The sequence below is a fragment of the Emys orbicularis genome, chromosome 7 (genome assembly GCF_028017835.1).
Source record: "Emys orbicularis isolate rEmyOrb1 chromosome 7, rEmyOrb1.hap1, whole genome shotgun sequence".
Taxonomy (NCBI): Eukaryota; Metazoa; Chordata; order Testudines; family Emydidae; genus Emys; species Emys orbicularis.
In genome coordinates, this window is record NC_088689.1 from 119277444 (window position 1) to 119288382 (window position 10939).

Consider the following 10939-nt stretch of genomic DNA (forward strand, 5'->3'; position numbering starts at 1 on the left):
CTGCCCTTGATTCCATCAGAGAGTTACATTTGAGGGATTTAGGTGGGTAAAACTGGAACTTGGTGCTAATAAACTGGAGGGTATTACATGAAAATATTGGGAGGATAACACATTATTGTGGGAGCAGAGATGTTCTCTCCTATAATCACTCATTTAAATAGAGGAATAGTCTTTGAATAAGGATTATAATGCCTGAATGCCTAATTGAAACAAGGTACTGTAGTTAACATAGTAACAGCTTAATTTGGAACCTTTTATCATCCCCAAACGTGAATCCAAATTTAAATATGGGGGGAAAGCCTCACATAGAATGTATGTAGAAAATAACAATGGCATTGTCTCACATAAGAAGCTTATGTAAATGTAGCACAGTAAAACTCCATTTACTGTAAAGCTTTCAAATACTCAAATAAATGATGGAAAAAGCTTTCTTTTAATCTACGTTTGCATTGTGGGATTTCACCTCGCCATTACTGAAGACACAGCATTATTCAGCGAAATAAGAGTTTTGTTTAGCACCTTTCCTGAGCAGCAAGTCTGCAAACCTGTATCTATTTTTTTAAAACAATTTTCATTATTCATCCACTACCTATAACCCTAAAGCAACATCTTTAAAGACAATATAGACATGGGGCATTTTTAGAGTAAAGTAGGAATAGAAGTCCATGTTATATTGGTTTAAAGAGACGGTGCGGTCCAATGGATAGAGCACAGCCCTGAAGGGCCAGCATATCTGTGTTCTATTCCTAGGCTTGCCTCTGGGCTGCTGTGTGACTTCAGGCAAGTTATCTGCCTACAAATGGGTTGTTTCCAGCAGTAAAACACTGGCAGAACTTGTGACATATTAGTTCATAGAACAAGGTTGTTCTTTGTTGCAATATGAAAACAAGTTTTAAAGGGATGAATTTAATAAGGGAAAAATATAGAATAGATTATACGGTCAGAATGGACCATTATCATCTAGTTGGACCTCACAATAACACAAAGGGCCAGATTCTCAGCCCCTGCTAAGCCTCCTTTACCCTGTTACAGATGCATAAAGTGGTCATAAGGCGGAGACTGTGGATTCACCCACCACACTCCCATCAGGGTACAGAACATTCCAGCAATGGAGGCCGGAAGCTGAGGCATCTCAGTGCTTGGAGAAGAGCAGGACAGGGATCAATGTTATTGTGTGATCCCAGCCAGATAAGTGATTTTTTGACACTATCTGCTTGTGCAATCCATAGCAACCTCAAGGCTGCTCTAAGGTGAGCTGGGGGTTGGGTTTCACGTCCGTAGCCCCCAGGAACAAGGAAATGGGAAAAAATAATATCAAGCCACTAGGCTCACCCATAGAGCACCTGGGAAATTGTGTGTGTAGGTATTTTGTTGGCACCCCTAGAGATCAAGCTCATTGTGTCTATGTACATTAGCTGAATAAGTCACTGGTTTCAATATTTTATCTGATCAGCTTTATTTTTTATATCATCTTATCACTGAATGTGCCCCTTTATATACCTAAATAAGTCAGTTTTAGTTACAAATCTCTTTTAACAGCATGTACCCAAAACACAGATATAAATTCTAGTCAACACAGATGGCCGATGTTTATCATTCCCTCATTTAATTGACAAGGTGCACCTCGGCACATAAGCCATATTTTATTTTTATTAATTGAAACCTGGTGTGAGTTTTTTTTAAAATGTCTGGTATAAAACAATGACTTCAGTAAAGTCACACAGGAATTAGTGTGGACCATTGGGAGCTGTGTGCCTGTTTCTGGGAAGGCAATTTTTGTCCATAGTGTTTACAAAAGTCAGACATTAATTAACAGATTCCACACAGCTGAGAAGGCAGAGAAAGATACTGCAACTGACTAAACCTCAGAAATGTTAAAACTAAATTAAAAAAACCTGATAGGACAAAATGCCTCAAATACAGAGGCTACTGCCCTACTTCATAGTATGTACACACACACACTAGTATATTACATATAAGCTAGAAGAGATGCTCTGAGATTTTATTTCAAACCTGCTGTCTGAAGATCAAAAGTCAATTTCAAGTTTCCAGCTCTTCCTGTTCTAATGACAGACTGAATTATGCTGCTCTTCTCCAAAGCTATATTTGGAACTAGATATGTTCCTTGTTATAATTTACCACTGTAATCATCTCAAATGGTGGAGTTTTATACTTTTTGCCAGAGTGCTATTCAATACCAGTTTCCATGACATCCCTCAATAGGTCCTATTGCCCCCTGCTGAAAGATGGTAGGGTGGGAGAGGTAGATGAAAGTTAGTGGGAGAGGGGAGGAAGAAAAATAATGAAAATACTAATGGAAAGTGGAAAGCAAGCCTCACACAAAAACACAGTAAAGGAAACAAATAGGTTAAGAGAGAGCAGACAGGAGGGAGAAAGATGCTAGAACAGGCAGGCATGGGTCTCTCTTAAATGGGGGCTCTACCACTGAAACTTTGTGAGCCCCTCAATCAGACCAATAGGCTTGATATAAAGGATTCACGAGCAAGAGGTTGGGATGGCGTATGGAGCAAAATGCAAAGTGAACTAGGTATCATAACAATTGAGTGCTAGGTATCCTGCTGTACAGGCCTTAGTGGGAGAGAAATATAACAACTTTGGACATTTTCTTTCCAAGAAAATGAGTTGAGATAATAGTCTCAGTTTGCAGGGGAAACTAAGGACTGATACCTCAGGCACTACAAACAAGTCTTAGGTGTCTCATTGGGAAGCTGGGAATGTCCCTTTTTCCAACAATACAAAGGTCTCATTATTTGAGCCCTGACGATGTCTGACTTTATCCGTTAATCACAGATCAGTGATGGGTTAACTCAGACTGGGCATTGGGCCAGTGTAATTTTGGGAGGAGACTATCACAGATGGGGGGTGGGGAAAGAAGGGAAACATGCAGGCTGTTGTCTAAAAAGACAAGCAAAACTACAGTAGCTGCTCATAGCTTTGGAAATGTAGAAGTCACAGGTTGATTATGGGCAGAACATGTATAAGATGGTCAAAGATGCATGAAAAATACAATTTAACACACAGTTCTTCAGTTGAGCACATGATTCCACTTTTTAGTCACATGGCTCTGCAGTTAATCATAGCTGGGAATTCCAGAGGGGCCTAAGGAAATTAATTATTATTATTGTGGTACCTAGAGGCCCCAGTCAAGGGGCAGGACCCCATTATGTTAAGTTCCCAACCCCCATTGACTATCAGTGGGAGTTGGGCAGGTAACTCCATTAGGCTCCTTTGAAAAATCTCATCCTACATGGATATCACTACAATATGCTCCTCTATGCAGAATTTCACTGGGGACCACAATGGCACCTGTAATAAAAAGGAGATTTCCTTTGGGATGCAACATGTTTTTAACCTACATATCACTACAGTCTGCTGCAGACAAATCACTGCACTGGCCCCTAATTTAAAAAAAAAAAATCTTTAAGTCTAAGATGAGAAACCTTGTTTTTAATAACCCTCTGCCTTTTAATCCCAGCACCAGTTATGTAAGGAACCAAGTCTCAGTCTTAAAACCTGTTTGGCACAAAAACTCCCATTGACTTGTGGGAATTTTGGATATACAACAAACGCACAACCAGTCTAAGAATGTATAATATTTTAATGAACAGAAATCCTTAAGTATTTTATTTGTTATAGTTCTTTATGCAGCCACAATCTCAACAATTAACATTGAGCTAGACTTTTGAAGTGCTATTACTCATACATTTGATCCCTCTTATTAGGGATGTGTCTCCCTGAGCCCTTATAACAGGGCCAGGTGTGGCCTGATTGGGGTGTGGCCCCAGCTGTGGCTGCTTCCCCAATCAGCCTAGCCTTTTCTCTCAGTAGCAGGGTAATTGCCCTGCTACAGGGTGTAATACCATAATAACTGAATGTAACGCTCCTCTCACTTACACCTTTCATTCACCTCAGTGGAGTTATTCCTACTTCATTTAAGCATAAATGAGAGGGGACTCGGGCCTATTTTCTTTAGTTATGCTTTTTCCATCCATTCAGTTGTTCTGGCCAAGATTTTCAGAAGTGAATAGTAATTTGGGGTGCTGGTAATTTGCGGGGGGGCTCAACTGGAAGCCTAATTTTCAGAGAGTGATTGTTCAAAATCAGGCAACTTCAAAGTATCTCAAGCTTGACACCCAAAAATTAAGGTACCCCCAAATCACTAGTCACTTTTTAAAATTTTGGCCTCTGTTGCCTTTGAATACAAAAACATTGTCATCATTTCCTTTCACCAGATGTGTTTTTTAAGCCACTTACCTATAAAACCATTTTGTGATTTTATATAAAACTGCTAAGCTACTTTTGGAATATGTCCAGCTTTTTCATTCATTCATTCTGACGCACATATTTAAACAGTTTTCACTACTTCAGCTTTCTTGGCCAAGCAGAAATATTCATCATACTTGTTAAAGTTTATATTACCCCATAGCAAAGCAATTTATCATTACTATACATGAATGACTTTCCTGATTATTAAAATACGGTTACAGTGAAAACTGTTCAGAGTATACCACACTCCATCTAATTTATTCTTGTTGTTATTTGACCTGAAGCACAGTAAAACTACAGAATAATATATATGATTCGGAAATTGAGGTAGTCAGCATGGTGCAGTTGGCATCTGGGGAGAATTTGCTGGCATTACCTCTTGCTGAGAAATTTTAGTGTAACCTGTTCTCCTTTGCACGTATTGACCAGGGTCATTTTTTGCTACTGATATCAAATGGGCATGAAAGGTAGATTTTAATTGAGAATTAATCCATTTTAAACTTGGATTAGTGGTGCCATATCCCTTTAACTAGAGGCAGGCAAGCCGAGGATGGCAGCTGCTGTGAAGTTCCCAGTGGGGAATGCATCCTCAGTAAATACACTTGATGAACACAGATTTTTCCCTTTGCTGCTCACACTCATACCCATCTGTTAGGATGGCACTGTGCTTGCTGACAAGTTGGTTGTATCCTGGCCTTAGGGTACAAGTGCTAAACTATGATGGTCTTAAAGAAGCAACATGCATAATATTACAATTGCTAACTCGACTGCGGGATGTTCCACCTCTGTACTTTACTGAAGTTGCCATGTGAATCCTTATGGATGATCATATCTGATGTCCCCTATATCACCTCTCTTCCCATTCTGACGTTTGCATATGGTCTAACTAGGTTGTAAAATCATGGAGGGCAGGAACCTTGCATTCATACTTTGTAAAATACCTGCTATATTGTTGGTTTTATGCAAATAAATAATAAACTACAGTGAGGAAATAGCGAAGCAAAGGTGACAAGGAAAGCACAGAATTCATGGCACTTAGAACAGCCAACTCGATAAGTGGTAGCATCTGAAACAAACACAAAGGATGTGGAAATAGATGCTTAAGAAAAGTATCATCTACAAAACTAGGGCTGCTAGGGGCTATGATAACACGATAGTAATAAAACACTGTATACATTAATTTTATTTATAGAAGACAGAGGCAACCAGGAGGACAGTGAACTAACAAAAGAATGAGTCTCCTCTGGAGTCAATGGAGCTACACCAGTTGAGCATCTGTCTCACAGCACTGGTCTCAAGAAATGGGAGCTCTTCTATTTTATGGAATTAAATTCTGATTGTTAACAATACCACTTTTGCTGTCAATTCACAGGGTGGAAAATACCAGGTGGAAATATTCACATACTGAGTTGGGCATAGCTGAAGGGAAGCATACAAAGGCAGAGGAGATCTCTCTTAGGATATGTCTATAGTGGAAATTACACCTTCCTGCTCCAGTGTAAACATACCCTTAGCCATAGTCAGCCTATGGACACAAGTATATTGATATGACAGGTAGCCCCAAACTGAAACTGTAGCTCCGGAATCTGATTCTAAACCAGAACAGAATGAGAATGGCATGGCAGAATGGCAGAATGAGAACTGGGGAAAACAATGATGTTCCCTGCAGCCAAGATTGTGAAAATGGATCTTCTGTCCAAATAAAAGCATTTGTTATTTCTTTCACAGTATATACTTTTGCAGTATGGGAAACCTTCCTTATTACGCATCTGTCTTTACATGTTTTGTAACTAGAGCTGAACCAATTCTTCATTATGAAAATGGAAACCACACAATAGCAACCTGATTTCAGGTTTTGTGGCTAATTTTAAATCTAGCCCAGGTACAGGTGGTCAGATACTAGGGTGGGGAAGATGCTATATAATGGAACGTAGCTGTTAGACAGAATGTTTCACCAATAGATCTCAGAGCATTTTGCCAAGGAGGTAAACATTATCTACATTTTACAGATGGGGAAACTAAGGCACAGGAAAGTGAATCATCTTGCCCAAGGTCTCCCAGCAGACCAGTGACAAAACTGGGAATAGAACCTAACTTTTTTCAGTCCCAGTCTAGTGCTGGATCCAGTAGGCTATGCTGCCTCTCTCCAGTGTAAATGCCTAGATAAATCAACAAAGGCATAGTATGGTAGATGGACAGTAATTAAGGTTAATGAACATAGGATTCCCATACTTGATCGGAGCAGCTGATCATCTAGTACAGTATTCTGATTCTGACATTGGCCAGTGACAGATGCTTCAGAGGAAGGTGCAAGTAACCCTGCAGTGGGCAATTACAAAAAAACCTGCCCATAGAGAAAGTGTCTTTCTGACCTCCATTAATTAGAGGTTGGTTTATGCCCTGAGTCATGAAGATTTAAAAAACCTTGACACAGTCTCCTGAGAACCTGGGGGATTTATGGTGATACTAAACAGTTTTGACAGAGTTTTGGGGGTCAGTTGGAGTGTAACTCACAGAGTGTAAACCAAAGTGAATTTAAATAAAAAACAAGGGGCACACAAATCCCTATAAACAGTCTTGCGTAGGTTTTCATATCTCTAATGTAAATTAAAACTAATACTTTTACTGGAATGATGAAAATTATTCAGTGCACTACATGGGAATGCACATATAATATTTGATGTGCCTTTTAGCTTCCATTTAACTAGAGCTCAATGCAGGCTTTGGGGGGTGGCGGGGAGAATGAGTCTTTCATTATATAGAAACATTTCCCTGGGACCTAGAGTTTGGATTTAAGAGTAAAAATTATTAGATCTAGGTATTCTCCTGGATATGGTTGGATTTAATAGGAAAATACAATGAGATTTTAACCATTCATAAGGGATGATGTTCTTTACACTCAGCTAGTTTAAATTAAAATTTAAGAATTATTTCACACATCTTTATAAATGCTGGTCATGTGACTTTCTTCTAGAAAAGAAGCTTGCACACCATTTTTTTTTAGCTGGTAGTAATTTATTATGGTTGAGTTATAAACTCTTGAAAATAGGGATTCATAATGAAAATGCTGATAGAACACAATCTGTAGAAGCTGCAATGGGTTCTTCTAGAAAACTGTCATTTTTTTTTAATGTGAATGCTCTTCTGCTCTTTGTGGAAATCTTGTAAGATTAAAACATGGAAAAACTGAAATGCTTTTAACAACATAAGACCACAGATCTCATTATGGCTTCCCGTTTCCTTCACTTGCAATTACATTTTTCTCTCTGCTTGCTTCCTTTGTATCAATAACTCATTTAATCATTGCTTGAACTAGTGTGAAATACGTTTTTGGCCAAAACATTTATTTTTTTAATCTGAATCACCAAGTTTTAGATGTGTCCACTTCTTCCCCCCTCCACTCTTATGCAAATGGAACTCAGGTCACAATATACACCATTGTTTGTTGAAAGCAAAGCATCTGTCTAGTCAGGTTATAGGTTTTACTTCTTCCTAATGAGCTGAAATTCTTCTGTCTTTTCATCTACGTTATCTTAAATTGCAGAAAATGGTATTTTGGTTGCCATACAGCAAACCACATCCAGTAGCAAATAGGTTCTTCTGAAGCTATAGTGACCAATGGCAAATAAAGTCTAGTTCTTTAAGTAATGTCAAAACGATGTCTTATAGTTACAATGCCAGCTACTTTGATTTATACTGCCCTCCTCTAGCAATACAATCCAGCATTCTGTTTGCCCTTTTCACTGCAGTTGCACATTAAGCTGAACGCTTTAGAGATTTTCTACAAGTCCCAGATCTCTTTCCTAATCAGTATTCAGCAGCATCTTTCCTTTTAGCAGATGCGCTATTTTTTCCCTTTGTTCCAAGATTCATTGTTCTACATTTATCTGCATTAACTGCAGTTGCCATTTATTAGTCCAGATGCAGAAATGATGCAAAGATTTTGTGTGTGTGTGGTTTTGATTACACTGAATCCACAGACTGTTTACATGAGAGCCAGGATGCAGGATTTATGAACAGTTCCTTGGAACAAGAGATGATTCTCAATCTGCATATCAAAAAAAAAAAAAAAAAAAAAAGGCAGAATTCTGGACCAGCACAAGTGAGCCTGTTTCAAGGATAGTCCTAACCACTCCCTTTTCTCTGCTTCACAGAAGATACAAATATACAGGGCCAAGCCTCAGCTAGTGTGAAGCATGCCATTGGCTCCAGATTTACACCAGCTGAGGTTTTGGCCCATTATTTCTTTGCTGCTGAATGTACCTTTTTGAAAGTGTTTCAATTTAAATAATAACTTGTAGCCCTGGATCATAATAGTTATTTTTCTGAAACGGGAAAAAATGACGTATGGAAAATTTAGGGGGAAATATGCTCAGAATAGACAAAATCATAAGGAAATGGAGAGTGTGATGTTTATTCAAAATATTGACATACAAACAGATGGCAACAATAAAGTATAAAGAATATTAAGCTGGAATCCTGTGCACACTTTGGAGATAGGAAAATAGGATTTAACATACCATACTAGTTCACTGGTCTATGAAATCCTGTATCCTGCCTTCAGCAATGTTGACTAGATAATGCTGTAGAGGAAAACAACCTCTCCCTTCATAATGTGCCTAGGGTAATGTGAAATACTGTCAAAAAGGGGAAATGGGAGAAGACCGTGACTTAAAATTTTAGGGATGCAAAAGAAAAGAGTCTTAGATTTAACAAAGAGGAGAGTACCACTGGCTAAAAATGCAATCATAGTGGAACTGACTAGCTCAGGCGATTATTAGTGGGCTAGAACTTTTCACTGCTAGGTCACAGTTCAAATTATGCCCTGGTCAATGGTGGGTAAAATTTATTACCATGGAGCAATTGTTCAGTGGCCTTTGTGAATTGAGCTGATGGTCTCAGGCTAGTTTCTAGTGGACAGGGACATCACAATTAAACACTAACTGGTCTTGTTGTCCTAGCAGGAGCATAGGGGACAGAGATTGAATGAACCTATTGTCACAATGGGTGGCCCAGGCAGAAGAGCACTGAGAGGCATTGATGAGGTGAGGTAGTAAGCATGTAGCAGAATTACCCATGTTATATCTACCCTGGTGACTTCAGGATCCAGAACTGTTTATATATATATATATATATCATAGCATTTAGACACCTTACTCAGGGGACGAGACCTCATTGTATTACGCATTATACAGATAAGTAAAGCAAAAAGACATTTCCTATCGTAAAATGCTCACAATCTAGGATTTTAACAAGGCACAGCAGGTAGATAAACAGGCACAGGGGATGGGGTTGGAGCTCAGCTAGCCAGAAGTGCCAACTTCCCCAGTTCCTGGGGGGTGCTCGATCCCTGGTCCACCCCTTCCCCCAAACCCCCACCCCCACCCTGCCTCTTCCCGCTCCCCCACCTCCCCCACCTCTTCCTGCCCTCACTCCCCAGCTCCTCCTACACATCGTGGAACAGCTGATCGCGGCAGGTGGGAGGTGCTGGGAGAGAGGGAGAGGAGCTGATTAGCAGGCCCCGCCGGCGGATGGGAGGGCTGTGGGGGAGGGAGAGGAGCTGATCTGTGGGCTGCTGGTGGGTGCTGAGCACCCACTATATTTTTTTCCATGGGTGCTCCAGCCCCAGGGCACCCACAGCGTCTGCGCCTATGCAGCTAGCAGTAAAGGTGTGAACCTCTGACGTGGTGTTTATGAAATTTCATATATTCTCTTAAATAAAATAAACTGTGTACTAAATACTGTGAAGCAGGAGGTTTTGCTCATGGATAATCGCTGTGATGTCGCACACAGGCCTAGGTCAACAGAGATGGGGCAGGTTCCACTGCGGTTGAAAGGATGGTTCCTCAAGAATGGGTCAGTCACTCAGGCAGGGGGCCTGACGGGAGTGTGGCATTTGCAGTCAGCAGGATGAGGGAAACTTCTACTCAAACCGGCTGCGGCTCAGCCTCTGTAGAAGAGCTAGTAATGGCCCTTTCAGGATCCATTTCAATAAGAAACATTTCTCCTCCCCCCCAAGAAAGAAGTTGGAAAAGTAGGAAAGATGGTACCTTAATTCAGACCTATCAGACAAAGGCATGGCCATAAAGATCAGCTCTGTGCCATGTTCTGAAAGCTAACGTATGTGGGCCAGAATGGACTGTGAGAAGGGGGGTGTTCCACACTCAGGGTTCCTGCACTCGCAATAGAAAAATCTGCTGTTAGACACAGCAATGTAAATCAGAATAGTGATGCTGATCTGGTGGAGTTACTCCAGATTTATACTGGTGAGAGCAAAATTTGAACCAAAAGGCCTGACCAAATATTGAGAATGCACAACCAGGGCGTGTCAGCAAAGTGGCCCACCTGGGCGCATCTGCCGCAAAGTCATTAGGGAGAAAATGTACTCTAATATAGCCTGGCCTCACACCACATAGGGCGTTACAGATTAAAGTTAGACACTAGAAGCTAACAGACAAACAATGCAATATGTGGGGAAAATATACAGTATATTGATACAGAGCCACTATTCTGCCTAAATGGGCTGCCCTATACCGTACTAGCTAAAGCCTCCGAGTGATCTTCAAGATCTTCAAGTGATCTTCCCATTTAGAGCACTTTGCAGTAATCCATTCTAGAGGCGACAAAGGCCTGGGTAACTAGCAAGGTCTTC